The sequence below is a fragment of the Polyodon spathula genome, chromosome 4 (genome assembly GCF_017654505.1).
Source record: "Polyodon spathula isolate WHYD16114869_AA chromosome 4, ASM1765450v1, whole genome shotgun sequence".
NCBI classification, from domain to species: Eukaryota; Metazoa; Chordata; class Actinopteri; order Acipenseriformes; family Polyodontidae; genus Polyodon; species Polyodon spathula.
Window position 1 is genome coordinate 17,320,217 of NC_054537.1, and position 22,429 is coordinate 17,342,645.

General features: G+C 36.7%; 1 long non-coding RNA gene across 1 annotated transcript; it reads right to left on the minus strand.

Moving 5' to 3' along the window:
• Positions 1-87: 87 nt before the first annotated feature.
• Positions 88-21,695, minus strand: LOC121314241. Its single transcript, XR_005950088.1, has 4 exons — positions 21,585-21,695; positions 3,500-3,527; positions 2,052-2,086; positions 88-352 (listed from the first exon to the last, which is right to left on the minus strand). It is a non-coding gene; the product is annotated as an uncharacterized LOC121314241 (long non-coding RNA).
• Between the last annotated feature and the right edge of the window lie 734 nt (positions 21,696-22,429).

Below are 22,429 nucleotides of genomic sequence, written 5' to 3' on the forward strand. Positions count from 1 at the left end.
ATATTTTAAACAGCGAATGTAAAATAAATAGCGCGTGTGAAAATAAATTGGACCTGACGCGCCTGACAAGAATGAATAAATGGACTGCAAAGGGTTAATAGGCTGGGTTGCGTGCCTGCAACATTTAAATAACAAAGGGGCTCTACACAACAATGTGTATCGCTCAGTTCGTAAACAGGATTTCAGTCCAGAAATAACAAAGCATGAATAAACACAAATAAACACAACACGTTCACAGAGTCCAGAATAAGTGCTCTTGGTGGAAGTGGTGAAATCCAGTGGTGTATAGTGGTGAAGTGTAGTCCGGGTTTAATACTGGCATCTCACTACAGCTCCCGAATAGTTTAGTCGTCTAGCAATGACAAAACAAAACAAACACTCATGGTTAGTACACTGGTTTTCCTTGTCAGTTGGCACGTAACCACAACACATCCCCTGATATATCTTCAGTCCCGCCCCCTTCCACAGCAATTGCAATCACTTATTCCCCAATCCATGATTGACACATCGCTTAATGCATTAATGCGATGACTTCTGGTATTGTGACTTTGTCCCCTTCTTGGGTGGCCGGCTTCCGACTGACCATAGAATGAATTGCCAAACCATCCAGTCCGGGGCACACTGTTCCTTTTACACAGCGCCCTAACAGGTCTGGAGGGAGATTGTTGACTTGAATTCATTCTCTCTGTCACAATGTGGTTTTGTTTATTTATTGTAGGTTTGGCAAGGTTGTATTGACGGGAAGGGGCTGTGTGAAGTAAATAATATTTATAGATTTAACTCACTCATTGATTTGTTTTTCTACATGTGTGCAGTAGTTGGTTTTCCAAAATATTAGACTTTTTTCACATGACATTAATGTATCGTTTATTAAAATATTTCAATCCAGGAAATACCTATGATATAGAGCATCTTGTTTACAAGGGTGTCCCAGAGGACCAACAGCAGGTTACAATTCACATTCGTTCATTAGTACAATAAAATATGCATTTAAAATAAGCAAATGGACACTTTAAAATGGACTTGAGAGATGACATATAAAAGTTAAATGGTAGTTGTTGTTTAATGAATAATTATAGAACAACATTGTTACAGACCATTCAGATAGGCCGGCATTTAACTGTCTTGTCGGGTCTTCTAATTTCTCTTGCACTTCCTTACTCTAGTAATGTTGTTTCCATGGCTACGTGTAGTGTGCCTTGACTTCCCAGTGACGTCACTCTAAAGTTACTTGGTTAATGTAGACGATATTATAGTTTTTCAGTATGTCTCACACTGTGATTTTGACGAAAGTCTTCAAAGAACACATCACAATTAATTCAGAATGGCACTTTTAATAAACTGCAATTAAAACAAGTAAATGTTAATGTATAGCACCTCAAATTATGGTGTAAAGTTACACAGCCTGTAAAGAATCCATGCAAACATGTATATGGTGTTACTTCTATTGTACATGTGATTAATGAACAATACCTACAGTAGAGCATGCTTAACAACTACTGCCAGTCACTAGAAAATGTTAGAGACTTGAAAATGATGGCTGGATGGAGTGATAAGAAAGAGTTGCATCTGTCCTCATAAGGATCATGAAATCTTTTCTCAAAGTGGTGTCATATCTGGAGACCAATCTGCCTGCTCCTGATGGATCCCCTCTGGAACTGTTTGCTGAAATGCCTTAGGAACAGTAACATTTTGCTGGGTTCATTATCTGAACACAAATTACCTGGCTGGTAAAGGCACAGCTGGGTGTCTACACTGGGAATGTTACCATAGTAACTGGCTTCAAAGTTTCTAAAATGCTTTGTTTGGCAATATCTTTATAAAACTATTTGTCCACAAACAAAGTGTTATCCCCTTATGTTGTTGGTCCCACTTGATGTCCATTTTGGAGATACTGTACCAGGACAGCATTTTGATCTGGCCCAAAACCCTACAGACGTGACGACAGCAATAAACTCCAGTGTTGGTGATATTTGTTTTATTCCTGGAATCTCCTTTTTTTCCATCCACAGATGGCCATGCTACTTGACCACAAATTACCTTTGACTAACCTTTTGTGGATCCTAAATTGGTCCAAGCTGGTCTTCTGGAAAACACATAATTATTCCTTAATATACATAATTATTCCGTAATACATTTTTTGTCATGAAAAACAAGGAGTCAAATGTTCAGTTGCTATGGGGATGACAAGCAGACAATATATTTTACTGAAGTTCTTTTTGTCATTCAGCCAGGGCTATTTGCTCTTGTGCCACCTTTTTTAAACAACTACTGAATCTGTTGTCTGGGCTATTGCTACCAACAATTTGTACTGTAAAAACTGCAGCTGTAATGCATTTGTGTTGTGAGAGTTTTGATACTGGCAAAATACAGCAAATTATGTTTCTGACTGACAACAGAAACAATTGGTTTCAGGCACTTTAACAAAATTAGTCAGGATATTATGCAAACAAAGAATGTAGGGAAGATACACAAATAAGAAATAATTCCATGTGTATAAAATCCATAGTGGTTGAAAGCAGGTACATTTTTGTCATCATACTTCAGGCAATGCATTCTATATCTATATATCTGTATAAATGCACATAGCTTGTGGGAAAAAAACAAACAAAAAAAAAAACATTTGAAATCATGTCTATAGTATATCTCAGGTAGGTCTTGAAGGGCAATAACAAATTACACTCTTAATGGAGTAACTGATTTCAACATTCTGCTAATGCATCAATCACTTGTTAATGATCCTTGAAGGGCTTGTTAGCTGATGTATCAAAAGGTTGCAGCTGGAAGGACATCCCTATGGGGATTACTTCATCACTTCATTGAGTCTGCTGCTAACTTTTTAATTTATTTAAGGATCTAGCTTATGCCCTTAGGAGGTTCTTCTCAGAAGTTGGTAAGTGGGTGTACGTTGAGATGTAACACTTTCTTACATGAAAATTCTATGTTTATAAGTCTGTATATCCCATGTTCCCGTGACTGATTTGAACATAGTTTTTGATTCTGGTGCAATAATCAGTTTATGTAACTTTACTAACAAGACAGTTCTACTGTAGAATTATTTCAATTATTTTAACTTAGTAATATTCAATAATGCACATATCTTCTGTGGAAGGTGGCTTTAGGCTCAAAATACACATTTTGCTCATTTTGTTTTAATTTTGAATTGCAAGGATCAGAAATACATTGACTGTTTGGTTTAATTTTCCATGGTGTAACCCAGCCATACAACTGTGGAGAAAAACATTACACTTTTACTTACAGATATGTTGTTCATTTTAATAACTACAAACCATCAGCCTCTTGCAGTCTTTGATCATGAAGCTGAATATATGTTGACATCTACACGCATTATCTACACTTTGATGTCACCAAAGTACCTTCTAAATGCCTCAGGATACTAAGATCATAAACTAGTTTTCAAACAGAGTTGTGCTAATATGCTATTTAGACACCCTGTTAAATCTTAAACAACAGAATCAAATGCAAAGAGGTAAGTTACCTGATCTGTTATAAAACCCCCCAAGCCTCTAGAAAAAAAAACAAAAAAAAAAACATGTTTATTTGTCAACGGTTAAATCTAAACAATAAAACATGTAACAGTCTCAGGATACTTAATTCATTAAGGATATTCTTCTTTACAAAATGATATGTGACCGTGCACATGTTATCTAAACTTTCACATTCATAAACATTCCTTACCGTTACTGCTGCGTGATTTAAAACAGGAGAAAAAAAAATCTCCTTAAAAACAAGACTGGCCATTAATTTAGGATTTCTTAGCTAACTCATGAGTTAAAAGCTTTGTGAATAGAGCCCAGCATGTGCTATGTAATACCAGGAGCCTCTCTGGACAAATTGACAACGAATGGAGGACTGGGGTTGTACCCTTAGTGACAAGCTCTCAGCTCGCATTTAACCCTAACTGTAACTCTAACCCTAACCCTACCCTGCCCCTGACCCTAACCCTTACTGACCAGCTCTCAGCTTGCGTTTGGCTATGTTCTTTCTCTATATATTTAACCCACATTGCAAACAGTAATTACATTATTTAAACCACATTATCAAACATGCACACTACTGGCAATTCTATCTGTTGTACTGCATCCAGTTCACCAAAATGAAAAAAGTTCAGGCCAGGTTTATCAGATTTTCCGCCATACAGTATGAAACTGCTATTAAATCTGAATATTAAGAACATTCATAATAAGAAACAGCCTGTTATTAGTTCAGAAACAAAAATATTATTTTGCACTGCACAAAAAAAAACACATGGGTCCGGTCATGTTTGTTACTCGCATTCTGTTACAAAAAAAGCTAATTAAACTGCCAATGCACTAATTGATGAGGCTCCTTATACACTGGGATAATCTGTTGCATACTTTAATATCTAGCAATAATTAATCATGGCATACTAGCTGTGCTGCTGAATACAAACTATTCCAAATATTAATGGCATACTTGATCTAGCTGTAGCATTTTTCTACAATGTATCACATATAACGCAACAAACCAAACCCAGAAATAAAGAGTATTTAAAGAGCCAGTATCACAGATTAACCATAATCGTGTCCATGCACCCCGTTTACATTATGAACAACGGTATATCAAGCTATAAAAATGATAAACAAAATATTACATACAGTTGGGGAATCTCGCTAATTAAGAAACAAATTACTGTAATAATATTGATTTTGTCAATAACGGTGAAATATAATGCGTTAGATTTTTTTTTTATCTGAGTGATAATATTACAGTAACCGTAAATCTGTTGAACACTTATATTAATATGCTGCTCTGACGTTGGTGACGCGATCTCTTCCGGGATGTCTCACGGCAATAATATTAGCCGCGCGGCTGTCAAACCAGTCTTTCGGAGCCTTGTCATTGAATAAGGCTAGGCGCTAGGAACAAAAAATGTGTATCCCTACGTGCGGATTTTGACGATACACAGGAAACGCGTCTAAAACCACGTATTTTGAAGTGTAGTAGGACAAGCTCGAGAGGCGGCTTACTGTACATTCCACTTTTTAATTTATTTGTTTGTTTGCTTGGGTACAGTGGTGGCCACATTTATTGCATCACCCAATTATTTTTACGTTTACTCTGCTTTATCACCATATAGTTTGTTTTTCTATAGACCTTTGCTGTTGTTCTTGTTGATTTGCTATTAGTGGTTTTATTGAATTCTAACATTTGTATGATTTTCTTTTCATAACATGCCCAACTCTGATATTGCATGTTATAATTTAATCATAAAGGAAATTAAACTAAAACTAACAAAATACAGTACAATAAATGGGGGCCAATGCATAGACCAAGTTCAACGTTAATGTAAATTCTGATTTTAATCAAAAAGAGACAAAATCCTAATATTTCAAATTATTTGTGGTTAACAAGATATGTTAAATATACTATAACTTAATGCTTTATCATTCCAATCGGTAATAATAATAATAATAATAATAATAATAATAATAATAATAATAATAATAATAGTACTTGTATTGCGTTGGAATCAAAGGGATGGGAATGTTTGCTAAAACTGTATTGTAGCCTCATGAATTAATGAATGAATGGTTATCCAGGTAGTATAAACTAGTAAAATGTATTTGGGGAAAGAGGGAGGCAGCACAAATGGTTATGGTAGTGTTACTCTTGAAGGTTGTCCGTGAGTCAGCAGCAGAACCACGGTGGCTTACAGTTGCTCCTCTTGCATTTCTGTGTCCTGTTTGTAAAAGCGTAGATATTTAATATTTATAGGGCACAGTCACACAGGTCATTCACTTACTTGACCGATTATGTAGGAAAATGAATCATTTTCAACATTGTACCTTTTGAAGTGCTCTTTTCACTTGATTGTACAGCACACAGTTACTAAGCCCTTACAACCAGCGCATTTGAAAATATGTAAATCAATGAGAAAACGTAATTATGTTTGGTAACAGACTGAGTTAGACAATTATCATTACTTATGAGACTTGATATTCCCTGTTAAGTTTTTTTTTTTTTTTTTTTTTTTTAATTAGTTTTAATAATCTCTAAACACAATTGAAACCCAGTCACTCCAACTATTTGTGTACAGCATGTAAGGCTCACACTGCGCTTGTGGGAGTCGTTCCCATCACATACTGAACCTGCACAACTTTATAAAAGCCACAAATCTGGAAGCTGCAGACCAGTTGGTAGCAGTGGTAGGTAGTTTTCATATAATATATACCTCACATGTACCACAATTAATGACATGACTGAAGAGGAACACTTGCTGAGCAGCACACTACCTTCTGCTTCTCATTGGCTTACAGCCCTGACCAATAAGGTGACTGGATCAACAGCTTGGTGTTCTTCCTCGGCTGTCTTTTGGTATTCTGGCCAAGGCACAACAAACAAGGCATTTCTCTCAAGGTGACAGAAACATCAACCATCCAAATTCAGTTTCATTTGCAAAACCCTCGTCCAGCCACCCATTTTTTTCCTACCCAATTAGGAAAGCCTAATTCTAATGTTGCCTCACAGCTGTAACACACTGACCTGGAGGACTAAAGACCAATACCTCTGTTCACCCTCCTAACCTCAGCAATGACTGAGCCCTGGAGGCATGGGTCCAGCCTGAGAATTCTGGTGTCAGTGATGAGGTGAACAATGGCTGGCTGTTTTTTTTCCTTCTCAACCAGCAGGAGCACAAAGGTCAATTCAGCTCTCCCTGTAACTCAGCACAACCAGGTTTCAAAATAATAAGCTGATTGTGTGACTGACCCTGCACTTCAGTGCTGGTTGAACTACTGGAAACCCCATGCTGTATTATTCTGATAAAGGCCCAAATGTGGTAACCTCATAAATCTGTGTGGTTCTGGATTCAGATTAGTGCACATTCCAACAAATAGTATTGTCTGCAAGCACTTCCTTATACAACCATTGCAGGGGTTGCAAGAGAGCAAAGATAGCCGTGCATTTAAGGTACTTGGATTCATATAAGCAGTTCAATCCTGATGAAAACTACAATGTGTTGAAATCTGTATGCAGCTTTGTGCAGCTCCGCATCAAACTGTAATGTAGACATACTGCTTCAAATGCACTTTTATTTTTTACGTTTCCCTTACTATGCTACAATGTTTCAAATCGTCTGAGTGGTTCTGGGTTCTGCTGCTCCAGTATTGATCTTTTATCATTTTTCTTCTATATAAAGAATGAGTAGGCAGGGCTGGCAGTCATTTTGTCATATTACTTTAATGGAATGAGGAAAGCTCTTAAGTCCAGACACTTAGCCGGGTAAAGGCAGATTTGGAGAAACAAGATAGTAATTGCATATTGGAGAGCATTCAGAAAGACTGCAAAAATCACAAATCAGTAATGATAATGTAAAATCTATTTGGAACTCCTAAAAAAAAACGTGTTTTTCAAGTAGATTTACCTTTTGTGCCGCTCTGGACACACTTAGATGCAAACAAACAAACAAACATGAGAGCTGTCTAGAGTAGACTGAAGTTCAGCAGCACTGAAATATATAGGTGCTGGAGACTCCTCTGTAGCTGGGAAAAAGCATTTTTGGAAAAATGCATGCAATATATATATTTTTTTTTAAAGATTTGATTTTTATTCTAACATCATTAATGATTAATTGTGTGAAAATGGAACCACAATTGCCCTGTTTATTTCCAAATACATATTATTCTAAAATACTTTTTCTCAGCTAAAACTTATGTTGTGGATTAAAAAAAAGAAACACATACTGTCACTTTATAATCCACTTTAGTTCTATAGCCTAATTTAATCAAAATTCCAAACAAACATGTCACAAACTTGTGTTAATACTTAATAGGGTTATTATTATTATTATTATTATTATTATTATTATTATTATTATTATTATTATTATTATTATTATTATTATTATATGCTAAGCTCAACAGTCAACAAGCTTATAAGTCTACAGTACATGGCGAGATAACAAACTAAATAAAAACAATTAGAATGTTATAATTTGCATTTTATATAAATATGTATATATATCAACCAGGCCTGGAAGCCTCTATTTGCTTGAGAACTCATTACTTAAATACACTGACATCAATTTTTATTTAATGAGTAGTTATTTAGTAGGTGTTCATTTTGTGAGTTGTCCACCTAATGCATGGAATGACATGAGTGTGGCTCTTTTGAGTTGGATCTAAAGATCTCACTACAATTAACGTTTTACTCTAGTACTATAGTACAGGAATTGAGTATATCCTGTTGATGTAACATTTCTACATCAGAACACAATTTCAATAATAAAATTGACAGTATTGTGTTGTTTTACATATTTAATATATTCACTGTTTAGTTCAGTAACACCCACTGTTTTAATTTCATGTGATTCCAACCTCATTGGTTTATTTTACCTAAAAATGAATTAATGGTCTGTAATATTAATACAAAACATCTACTCCATATCTACTTATGCAGTGCACGTCCTATTAATCAGGAACACAAACATGATTCATAACTTAATAAATAACTTAACAGACAAGAAAACATAAAAACAAAAAATTCACTATGTGGCAGAGCAAAGCTCTGCCCTTTTTAAATTGGCAGGGATGGGGTTAATTTCCCCTACCTGCCTGGGTTTATTATGTTCAGGTGGCTGGGGTTGATTAGTTGATTAAATGATTAACTTAATTAACGATCAATCATTGCCCAGCCACCTGACATAAAAGGAGGCCTCTGCGTCTCATTTGGGAGGAGGGAGTTGAGGAAGCAGGTTGGTGGTTGTGATTTTTCAATTTTCTAAATCCAGTAAAGGCATTGCCCAGCCTGGGAACCTTTATTTTGTAAATTTAGTTTTTTTGTCTTTCTTTTTGTGTTTCAATCCCTTTGTTTTGGCCCTTGTGCCCTTTTATTTTTGTATTTATTTATAATAAAAGTATATTTTTTTGAACTGCAGTCTGTTTCTGGGCCTCTATCCACTCGTTAGCCTGCCACACACTACAATCAGACTTGTTCTCTACATGAACTGTAAACACTTACGGCTGGTTTCACAAACCATGACTAGCAATAACCTTGGATGTTACCTAAGTTAAGGTAATCCAAGATTAGTGCTAGTCAGGGTCTGCGAAACCAGACATTAACGAGTGAAATTATTACTTTGGCTAACTAACGAATTACAGTGCATTTTAGTGCTCCCATGTGATTTCTCTCGGCTTCAAAATCCAGTTAACATGTCAGCAGGCTGTTTTTTTTTTTTTTTTTTTTGGTATATTATTTTTGATGATGTCTGTGGCAGCTGGTGCCCACAATCAGCAGCCTTCACTCATCTTTCCTGGCCGGGCCGACTGGCAGGTGCTGGGTGGAGTGAACACGCCTGGGTCACTGATCCCAAGCTGTAGATCAAAAAAGAGGGTGGAGGTTGTCACGCTGGAGTTCCTGGTGTATATTTCCTGCATGGGGTAACAGTCCTTGACTGTGTAAGCTCCAACCCAGGCTTCAGCTGTAATGAACCAAGCAGTTTCTCTATTAAGTATGATGTGTGGGAAGGATTCAGACATTATACAGGCTACTAAAAATAGATTTGAAACAGTACCTTTTGTAAGCTGCAACAACTAGTTTGGATGTAAATATTACTCTTTAAAAATATGACCCTGAAGGGCCTACTAGACACAGAAGCAGTATTCTTTTTCTTAGTTTGTTTAACATTTAAGAAGCTGAAATGTAAAAGTACATGGAATGGAATACATATTATATGAGGAAAGTGCATGGTTACTTTAAGTAAGGAAGCTGAAAATATTAATTGGAGTGTGAGACCAAGGGTTTAATTTAAGCATTTAAAAAAGGCTCAGTAGGCTTTCAGATAATACAGTAAAACCAGCAAATGCACGAGGCTCGACTGAACACAAGAACAGGTCAATAGCTTACTCAACGGTCCTGGGAAAGTAAGACTGAATTGCTGCCAGCCATAAGAACATTATTGCTTATAAACTATCTTAACCAAGTATCGGAACACAGAAGTCTCCACAAAGGTCCAGGGAACCAGGTACCTAACTGACGCAAATAGCTATGGTATAACAGCTTGGGCAGGTGGAAAGGCAAACAAGGTTTATTTGGGCCACTTAAACATTTAGATCATTGTCAGCCAAGCTGTTTATCCATGTATCTCAGCACACGCTTTTTGCTTGAGAACACTAATCGATTTACAGAAGATTCAATGAATACAAATGGGCTGAAAAACAAAACTCCCATGGCAAGTAGGTTGAATCCTCAGGGAGGAAGCTCTCCTTGGTTACCCAGTGTAATGCAACCGTTGCTAAGATAAACAAAGCCTGTTCATCTACTTGTACATTGGGAAGGGTATCCTATGGGAACCCCAATGTCTACTTCTGTGGATCCAGTGGAAAAAAAAACTTCCTCAAACGCTTGCCAGTATGGACTCCCAAGGGCACCTGTACAACAGGGTTTGAAAAAGTGCCTAACCTGCAGACAGTTCAAAAGAGAAAGTAAATGGGAATGTAATTCACATCTATGCAAAGGTGCGCTTTATCATCTGTAAGATGAAATCAAAATAGTTTGTGCAGGTTTCTGCAAAGTTTACACAAAGGACCTGATGTTCTTCTGTTGAGAGAAGTGAAAGCCAAAAACAGCTGTGAAAAGTCTTTCAAATGTATTGCCCAGGGCCAAAACCTGGATGGGAACAGACTGTTTATTCTCTGAATATGGACAATTCCTTTATCTCTCAATATCAGCCATGTATGTATGTTAGTAACCATCTATCTATCTATCTAGAAATGAATACATGTACATAAATTGCATGTGAATGCATACAATTTTAATCACAGGAAATCTAAGACACCAGCAACATTAATACACTAGAAAAAAGAGACCCCAAAAAACTAGAAATGGGCGTTTTTGTGAACAAAAACATAATCTACCATAATCTAAGGGGTATGCCATATCAGATTGAATGGTTTTAAACAGTTGGAATCTTGTTGTATCCCAGATACAAAACCAACCCCTTCTTTTAATTAATGTCAGCCTACAGAAGAGAAATCATACAAACAAAAAGCAAGGTTCATAACTACAAACAGAGCTGTATCCCAGCTACCTCCAACTAGTGGCCAACTGCCAATGCCGAGACACCCATGAAAAACAGTGAATACAGACTTCTGAAATGTTTGTTTAAGTAGGTTTTCAAACTACTTTATAATGGAGGACTGTTAACTGTTAGGCCATTGCCTGACTAACATCTTTCAATGGGTGTGCATTTATATTGAACCCAGTTTGGTATGATCAATAACCATTTTGACACACAGAAGAAATCAATCCTAACAATTATGATGGGTTTAATAGTTACAGGTCATGCTTATAACTAAAGTTATGTACAGTAACTATTAATCACATTGCAAACGTCAAGCAACTAACCCAAAAATGTAGTGTTTCCAATAATGTCTTGTGTCTTGGCTCCAATGTTATGTTTTAACATTATTAAACAGGGAATTCCAATAGATCTGGGGAGCGCTGTTGTTATGGAAATATTAAACACAGCTACAAAAATACATGCAATAGCTCATACTTTATTTTTCAAGGACAGCTCCATGCAAGAAGCACTACCAAGAAGGACAAGACCTGTAAATAATATTGGTATAAAAATACAACACTGTCTCTGTTGAACATTTTCCATTGCACAGGAAAAGGTCACTGCCCACAGCACAAGTTTAGACTGCCCCCATGCTGATAAAACCAGACAGGAATAAAAGAGTACAGACCAAGGTCCTCAGCTAACAGGTAGAGACATAAAAAAAGCATATTTATAGACTTCAGTCACAGAAGTCTTAATGGCCTTGTCATATTTTATTTTATTTTATTTATTTATTTATTTTTAATTGTAAATGCTACAAAACATCTATTCAATGATCTGGACAAACCTAAAGCAATTCAACCTCATCAATCTTATGTAAAACAAATTTTGTGAAATTGAAAATTACATTTTAAAACGTCCCACCCTATATATCTATTTTTTTAAAATTTACATTACACATTTCTAAAGAATACAACCTGCCGTACTACTTTTGACAGGTGAACAGGTTGTTTTATGGATGTACAGAAGTACATATTTATTACTGGATACTCTGGTATCTCATGAAGGATTTCCTCCCGTTGAACACCATGTTATTATGAGAACATTCACCTGGGTATGTCCAAACCTGCACACCTGCTTAGCAACAGTACCAGTCTCAGTTATGTTTCCATATTCCTAATCGACAGACACAGATTCTACATGGTCATTTATAAACTAGATATTCTAAACAGTAGCACAGATTCATTGTGATGTCAACACAAAGGTGATTTAGGTGCCAGTGCTCGACTGGCAGACACACTTTCTAAGCATCAGCATGTTCACAGCAAGCACTTTTTCCACTATGTCTGCATGTAGACTACAGTAAAGTACAGGTGCTGGCATTGCTGAAAAACAATACAAGTGTTACAGAGGGCTTTTGCTAATTCCAATCCCTACAACACACAACAATGAGAAGAACATGAACACACCTTCCACATTTCCCAATTTCAAATATTAAATTATGTTTTCTTGATGTTATTTTTTTTGGTTTTGCACGTGAGGTTAGAGTGTCGATGTGCAGAATGTGAATACATTTTAACAATTTGGATGGTTGGTATACAGTACACAATATTGAAAAATTTCTACACTCTACAAAAATTTGTAATTCCAATTTGCCTGGAGTCACTGTCTCGACTACATTGTGTACAATGTTGATACTGCAACATTTATGCAGGTTCAGTACACTCTTTCAGAGATGAATAAGTCAGGTGCAGTGACAACTCCATATTAACTTTTGCAAGGAGTCTGCAGTTGGAACAGAAGGGCAAGTCTAGTCTAAATTTGAAAACACAAGCTGAACAAGGGCCAGCAGTATAAGAGATGGATAAGATTAATGGCTGAAATCTGAGATGATCGTCTTGTTTGCAGCCTGTGGTTTGCATACATATCACAGACTGTGCTGGGTCTAGGGTTCACTGATACCACTATTACCATGCTAAAGAGGAATAACTAATAAGAGAATTTTATATATATATATATATATATATATATATATATATATATATATATATATATATATATATGAATATCAATGGACCTTATCAGTAATTCTTATTATAAGGAGTCTGTGCCAAAAAATGTGTCAGTTTTCACTGACGTTACAGTAACACTGAAATCAAATTTCAATAACAGTACAATAAAAAAAGGAGATACATTTAAAACTACTGTGCATTTGATTGAAAATATAATTGTAAGTGAAAGAGGCGCATCACAAACAGAAATTGTGTGTATAGTGAATCAATAAGCAACTGTAGAAAATTCATAATATCAGGAAATTTGTTTAATCTAAATTCATAGCAGTATATCTTCAATATAGCTACTGAGGTACATTTACTTTAAACTACTGTACACATATTAAGTTTGCTTTGCTAAGATGTTTCGGGATTTAAGTGCTCTATTATTTTATGGAAAAGTCGAAAACCATATTCTCAAACCATAACAACTTGCCAACCACTCTAAATCCCACATTAATCCCAAATCTCAAAACCTCAAAACAACCCAATTGTAATATATTGTCGACTCTGCAAACTACAGTCAGGGAGGCCAAACAATTCAACAGTAATGAACAACTCTGGAGTTAAATAAAGTGCAACCAAAAGGAAGGCTCAGCTGAAAGCTGATTGAGTGGCATTGCAAATGACCAGTGATGTTGGACCAATGTTTTCAGAAATGTTGTTAACTTGCAAAATGAACCGCGGAACTCTGAAGAACTGACCCTCTGTTTTTCAGCATAGTTGTGGTAAAAAACATGGGCTAATGACATACATCTTTTCTGAACATTTAAGCCATTAAATATAATAAATGAGACTGCTCACAGTAGGGATGTTGAACGAGCAGCAGACATTACTTTAAAGTATTTTTCTCCACCATGCATATCCATTCATTCTATAGATCACAAATGTACAGTTTTGAAAGAAACACATACTTTAGCAAACATGTATTTTCATTTTAAAACAAGACCATTTTTTAGTTTTTTGTCAGTTTTTCGTTAAGAGTATGGAAAGCTACAAAGCATTATGTAATTCAATATGTTAACGTAACATTATTCAGCAGGTTTCATTTGGCGATAGTGGTGGAGCAGTTTTGCCATGTGGTAGGCGCCGACACTCAAGCGTGGATAAGGTGCCACAACCCCGACACTCTGGAAAAAGCTATGACACTAGCTGAGGACTTCAAAAGACTTCCCGGCCATCACCACCTCCTCTCTCTCTCCTACCACCACCAGCACCGGGAATGAGACTTCCTAGACTGCCGACCCTGATGAGCACCTTGCCTCCTCTTCATGGAGACCAATGTTGTCCCCCAGCTGGGATAGAGGTGCTGCTCCTGCCCCGTTGCCATAACAGCAATGGGGCAGATACTTAACCAATGTCCCCTCTGTCCCCCTGTCACATGGAGAGTGCTGTAGGGTGCTGTAACGCACCCTCCCGACCACTGGCGGTGCTGGAGAGCTGCCAGCGGTAACAGTGGTGGCCAGCAATAGCCAAATAAGTATTGCAGATTATAGCTAGAGAAGGGTCCCCAAGGAAATCTTGACTGATCATGGAACTAACTTTCTGTCTAATACATTACAGCAAGTTTATAAAATATTAAAAATACGTCATCAGGACCTGTTTGTCATCCACAGATGGACGGATTGGTGGAACGTCTCAATCAGACCCTGAAGCAGATGCTGAGATGATTTGTGAATCAAGAGCAAAAACATTGGGCATCGCTTCTTCCCTACCTCCTTTTTTTGCAGTGAGAGAAGTGCCTCAAAGTTCAACAGGGTTCTCCCCCTTCAAGTTCTTGTACGGCCGACAGCCTTGCGGCATTCTCGATCTGTTGAGAGAGGGGTGGGAGGAGTGCAAAGGCTCATCCAAAAATGTAGTGCAGCATGTGCTCCTACTTAGAGATCGTCTAAATTTGGTTGGTCGGTTGGCCCAAGACAACCTCAAATCGGCTAAGCACCGACAACAGCAGCATTACAACAAAAATGCACGCATTCAAACCTTTCGACCAGGAGACAAAGTAATGCTGCTGCTTACCTCTTCAGAATTAAAATTATGTGCTAAATGACAGGGGCCATATGAAGTGTTTCGGGCTATTGGTAAAGTAAATTATGAAATTAGACAGCCCGATCGCCATAATGAAAGGGAAATTTACCACATCACTTTATGAAAGCACTGGCGGGCAAGGGAGGCCTTATTTATAGCCCCAGGTGAATGATTTAGGCCACTCTCTAGAGACCACTAGCACTAAAGTCATTTTGATGGGGGAACAGGTAGTTCCAGATCAGCAATGGGAGTTCAGCAATGTTTATTCTGACTTGCCTGGTAAAACTAACCTTGACGAAGATGACATTATCTCTCCTTCAGGTGTCACAGCACAAGAGAGACCTTACGGAATCCCAGAAAATCGACAAAGTGGTGTTAACAAAGAGGTATGGGCAATGCTCAAACTTGGGGTGACTGAGCTTTCCAGGAGCGAGTGGTGCAGTCCAATTGTGATAGTGGCCAAAAAGGACAGAACCGATCGCTTCTGCATTGATTTCTGTAAGGTAAATGCTATTGCCGAGTTCGATGCCTCCCCCATCCCTTGGGTCCATGAGATTCTGGATAGACTGGGAACGGCAAAGTTTTTCTCCACTATGGACCTGGCAAAGGGATACTGGCAGATCCCCTTAACCCGCAGCTCTAGAGAGAAAACCGCATTTTCAACCCCTGAAGGGCTGTTTCACTTCAAAACCATGCTGTTTGCGCTACATGGTACGCCCACTGCCTTTCAGAGACTGATAGACCAGGTCTTATGCCCACATCATGAATATGTAGCAGCGTACATTGATATTGTGGTTTACAGCTCCACCTGGCAAGAGCATTTGGCTAGGGTTATGGCCATCCTTCAATCTCTAAGGGTAGCCCGGCTAACAACTGACATGGGAAAATGTGATTTTACCAAAACAGAGACTCAATATTTGGGATATTTAATGGGCAATAGAAGGATGAAACCCGTTGTCACCAAAATCCAGGCTTTTGTCTACATGACAATCCCCAAAGACTCAGATGAGGTCGTATTGGGGTCAGCCAGTTATTACCACCACTTTATTCCCGAGTATGCCCCAGTGGTTAACCCCTTCGTCAACCTCACCAAAAAGAGTGCACCAAATATAATTAAATGGTCAGTAGAATGTCAGGGGGTGTTTGATATTATTAAGCGTAGACTCTGCCAGGCCCCCACTCTCATCACACCTGATTTCACCAAGAGGTTCATCCTCCACACCAATATGTCAGATGTTGGTTTGGGCGTAGTAAGATGCTCCCCTGGGAGCGCAACTACTCCTTGGTCAAAAATGAGTGTTTGGCCATTGAATGGGCTACTCGCTCTTTACAATACTACCTAATGGGACATTCACTTGATCTTGTCACAGATCACTCCCCACTTAAGTGGTTAAGCACAATGAAGGACAGCAAAGCCCGGATAGCTTGTGATATCTGGCATTGCAGCCCTTCATGTACCACATGGTACACCATGTGGGATTTCCCGGGAGGGAGGAGCAATGGGAAAGGTAGATTCAGCCAAGTGTTCCTTCGGGTCCACTCTGAGCAGTGGGATATGTGACAGAAATAGAATTATTCTTGGTGGTAAATCTCCCTCCCGACCTGTGAGGGTGACAAGTAACAGGAACATAGCACCCTGGACTGGTTGGCCTGACAATTCATTCCCAGGGTTAAAAGGAAGTCGGTCATCTAGAAAGGGGACGGAGCTTCGGTGCAGTAACTGATCAACCCGGAAGGGAAATGATGTGGCAGCCGAGGATCGAAGGAGCGCCTGCAATCGTTAACTAAGGGTCATGTGTGATGGTACAAATAAGGGGTTGAAGTGACGTAATTTTAGGTTAAGGAACGACCCGGAAGAACCAGTATTGTGAAAAGTATCGTGAGTTATTTGTTTGTTTTGTCTTATCTAAAAATACTGTTTTTTATTGTTTAGATGGCTAACATGATCCGGAGCTGTTACCAAAGGCCAGCACCAACCCGGACAACATCACCTTCATTTGTTTCATTAAGGATTGTATATTCACTACGGGCACTCGAGCAGTTACTGTGGACTTGCGTTTGTGTTACATGTTACTTGTGGGTGAATAAGAACGGGACTGTTTAGTATTTGGGAACCAACCGTGAATTTAAACAGAGCACTACACACCGCTGTATTGCCTGTTAACATTGTTTATTATTTACTGTTGTTACACCATCAGGCAATTGGATTACAAACCATTAAACAACAATGCACCTGGATTATAATCATCTGTCTGTTTACTGATCACCTGCACCTGCACACTGTTTACCACTTTGCCTCAGTATATTATACTTGAATAAAAGCTAATTGATTTTCATTGCTTGCCTCTGTTTATATTGTAAATTATATAACTAACCAGACCCAATATTTGGGTGTTACAGGGTCTGCAAAACTTTTAGCCACAGCTGTACATAGTGAATCTTTCTTTCTTTCTTTCTTTCTTTCTTTCTTTCTTTCTTTCTTTCTTTCTTTCTTTCTTTCTTTCTTTCTTTCTTTCTTTCTTTCTTTTTCATTCTGTCCTTCTAAATTATGTATTTGTTTTCATTTATGCTTGACATCCAAGCAAATAAACATACCAGTAATCATTCTCGATCTCTAATGAAAACATTAGGTGGTCCAATAATAGAAACTCTGCAAATCAGCTTGTGGAATTCCAGCAGTACATGCAACGTCACGTCTAACAATGACCAACTCCTAACATGCCGAACAGTGCTTTTCTCTGACCCCTCATGAGTTTCAGGGTTACAACCTGCAACACATATATTATTAGCAGTCACATCAATGTCAAACACTTGTTCCCTTAATGTTTAGGCGCAGTCTACTAGACATGCATAGAATTATAAAAAGGTTATATGGCTTCCCACGTGTAAATAAATGATGAAACAAACATCAACGATTCAACCAGAGCAGCCCAGGCTATACCATTTTGCATAGCACCCAGTCAAGCAGGTGTAGTTTTGTTTAATAACAGAAACAAAACCTTAGACTTGCTCGCACATCACAGTCGGTGTATAAATTATATAGATGGTCTGCTTCCATACTTACCATCTTATTTGCATAATTATATATCAGTTGCTTATAGATGATTTTTGATAACTACTTTTCACAAGGGATGTATCCCTTCTTTTCTTCCAGGACTCTGACTCGTTGATTCGGCCCATCATAAGAAACCATGGCCCTCACTAATCCTGTTTTTACAGAATGAATGCAACCCTGCACTCTTGCAGTGCCTCACTTTGTGAAGAAGCGATAGACAGTGTGGTACCTACTGGGGGAAAATCAAATCAATACGTCTTTCCCACTCAACGGAGCAGCATCAATTCACTTGTTTATTGTCTACATCGATCACATTATGCTTTATGTAAAATTACAGTGTATACTGAGATATGTATATGGACAGATGATATGACATGTCAATTTTTCTGTCCCAAAATAATCATGTCTACTTAAGAAATTAATATAAAAATGTACTGTATATTAAATAAATCTACAATATTTTATTTAATAAGCAACTACTGTATTTATCTTAAATCGTTATCATACTTGCTGTTGTTGGGCTTTAAAACGTAAGTGTCATTCGATGTAATCATCCGAAAGCTTATGCATGCAAATAAAGTTAGAAAAAAACTATAAAACTCAGAATAAAACAATTAATAAAATACATAGGCATAATTCTGTGAGGATCTTTTGATACATGTAGAAATGTTGTATGCTTATTCTAATTTACAATGAGGTTTTTACTAGAAACACTTGTCTGAGAAATTGATGTCCTCCACTATCCTAAGGTGTAACTTGACATCAAACAGCCATTTTAGACCATATTGGCTGTGGACTCCATGATCTATGACATCAGTATTTGAGGAAGTCAGAAAGGGATCCAGTAAATGTGGAGCAAGGTCAGTATGTCTCTCATAAATATTTAAACAATGTACATTCATAACTCCTTACAGGACATGTAAATCACCACATGTAATTCGGTGTAACTCCAAGAATAAGGTGATAACAAAGAAATATTTTCAAAATCAATATCCCACCAGAAATGTGATTGTTATAGAATATGATCAAGGTCATTTTTTGCATAGGTGGCCTAATAATGGCCTGTTACACATTATCTTACACCAAAGTGTCCAGGTGGTTACACCGCATGACGTCAAGCATGATCTCTGAATTTAACAGATTTATTGATTATTTATTATAAAGAGCCAATAGGCATTAATGGTTTTATGAATAGCCAAGTTTGACATTACAGATTTACAGTATACACAATTTTCTTATTTTTCTTCAAATTTTCAGATGCCCTTGTTAAGCAGGGAAAAGGTAGCTTGATACAGAGCCCGTATTAATCAAGGTCCTGCAGCAAGAGCAGCGTACCCTATCAAAAGGCGATCAAGGTCCTTTTTCATGTTTTCCTTTATATGATACAGAATCTGACAACACATCATAGTCCAGCCAATAAGTGCAACAAATAGGCAAGACTGTACACTTTTTAAATATAAATGTGAAGCTTTGCATACTTATACAACTTTAGGACCTGTACATTTTCTGATATAGTGGCAATTGATCAGCACCCCTAACAAACTGTAATGCCACCTGGTGGCTGATGCGAGCGAGCAGTTTACCGGTTGAAGGGTTTTCGATTTGTTATTGTGATGTATGATGAACTACCATACGTAAGGTAAGTGGAAAAAGAAGCTGAAGTAAACTGCATGTGTCAGTTACATAATAAAATGTATTTGTTTGGCAAATTTGAGTTTCTGACGTAATTTTTTTATTACAAGTCAGACATTGTTGCAGTAATTACTGAGCCAGAGCCTTCCACTGCCAGATAATCCAAACTGTGCAGCACTGACTGGATACAATTCACAAAAGCCTGGTAGATGCTGACTTTTCATTATCAGCAGCAGGATGATGTGCTGTCAAAAGTGCCTAATGTAAAATGTTATTTTTCCTGTGTTGTGTTAAATTTCTGTTCTTTCGGTGTTCCTCTGTTCACCAGTGTTGAATACATTCCTTTCATATTGTAGTTCAAGTTTTTCTTTTTCAGAGAGTTTCATTTACATTTTGAGCAATTAAACTAAAATTAAATTGTGGAATTCTTTGACCATATCAAACATTAACAGTGATTTAAAAAAAAACAAAAACAAAACAACCAATAAAGTTTCCACAACAATTATTCACTATTAATGTGACTATCTTACTTTAAGATTATAAATACTTAACAGTTAAGTCTGCATTTTAATGAAATAGGCCATGGTTTGAGTATGGCAAGTAGAAGTCATTTGGGGTAACCTGCTTTGGTCATACAGTGTAACCAATATTTCATTTGCATTAAAGTGCATATATCCATGTTAAACATGTTGTGTCTTTACAAACAAACCGAGTATCTTAATTAAATGAGGTAAAAAATAATTTTGGTATGTTCTAGTACTTTTTTTTAAATTCACAGGTCTTGATGGTGAGCTCTTATTAAGCAAGTAGAGTCATCGCTAAGAAAATAAACAAAGAAAAAGCCCACACCCCACTGTGTGTATATATATATATATATATATATATATATATATATATATATATATATATATATATATATATATATATATATATATATATATATATGAAGGCTATATTTGCATCCTGAGCCATTCTAAAAAAAAGGTATAATGCCATATTAATACCACATTAGTGACGTCAAAAACTGATAATTCCTCTAGAAGAAAATATGCTTGAACTATGACCCATTCGACTCCACGAGAACATTACTTTCAATTCAAACACAAAATGTCTTGTTTTCAATCACTCGCCAGCACCCACAGTACAGAAATGTTCATTAATGATCAACAAATTGAGAATACGTTAAAAACAAAAAAAAATATGAAAAGCTGATACATTCGTGTCTCAGAGAAACTGGAGAAACAGATAACGACATAGAACGCCTGTACAGCAGTGAAACACGCAAAAAAAAAAAAAAAAAAAAAAAACCCAAACTGTAATGCTGAACCTTGTCTTCTTTAATAATAGCATCACAAGGGTATACATGTATTATAAAAAAAAAATAACTCTTCAGTGAGTTACAGGAAAACAATTCCATCTCGGGTTTCTGCGACAGTTTATAAATTACTTGACCTTTGGTCTCGTAATTTATGACGTCACTAATTATTTTCCTGTAACTCACTGAAGCCCAATATATATATAATATATATATATATATATATATATATATATATATATATATATATATATATATATATATATATATATATATCTGCAACTGGAAATTTTTCTGGTGAGTTATGAATAGAAATTAACTTTAGAATGTTGGGTGAGGGAATATACACTGTTAAAATATTATAAATACATAAATGAATACCTTATAATACAAACCTGGAACAAATATGACCAACTTTGCAGTGTTTTGGACCAATCAAAAGCCAGCAAGTATAGCTCTTACCTATAGATCAGTGCTGCTCCTTGCTGAAATTTCCAACAGGACAGTCCAACAATGGTTTTAAATTGATACTGTATCATGCAAATGTCTTGTTGAAATCGAAGTACTGGTGTGATTTTGTGGTACACTGTGTACTGCACTTGCCCGGACATGCGCAAATGATTTTAGCTCAGAAAACAAGGAAACGCCCATCTGAAGGGAGTACCATGTACTGAATTTGGCCCTTAAAGTTGTTTTTAAAATATTTTATTTCACAATTCAGCAAATGTATGTGACTAACTGATGATCAACACATTAGGTTATTTAAAATTGTAAACATATACGATTTTATGGGTGAACTAGTTAGTGCATAGTGATTTGCAATAGTTTTGGTATGCGTACCACATTCTGACAGTGTACCTTTTTCTGGCCCTACACCACTATCATACGATTAATTCTTAGTTCAAATAATAATTGAAGTGAAAAATAATTAACTATTACAGTTATAGTGAAGTTGTTTTGTATTAAATACAGTGCCATGGATTTAAAAGTGCTTAATCATTCATGGGTTGGCATTTTTCAACAGCTGTGTGTCATCATGATTCCTTTTAATATATTTCTTTGGTACTGTTTCATATTACATATGTTAGACAATAATGCAGATGGCCTATAATTTTATGCATTTGATACCTTAGGATTCATATAGTGCCCTATAGTATTTGTGTAGTATTGTATTACTTAGTATATAACTTTATAGTATTACATAGTGTTTTATATAAGATTTATATATATATATATTATTATTATATATATATATATATATATATATATATATATATATATATATATATATAATTAGAATCATATTA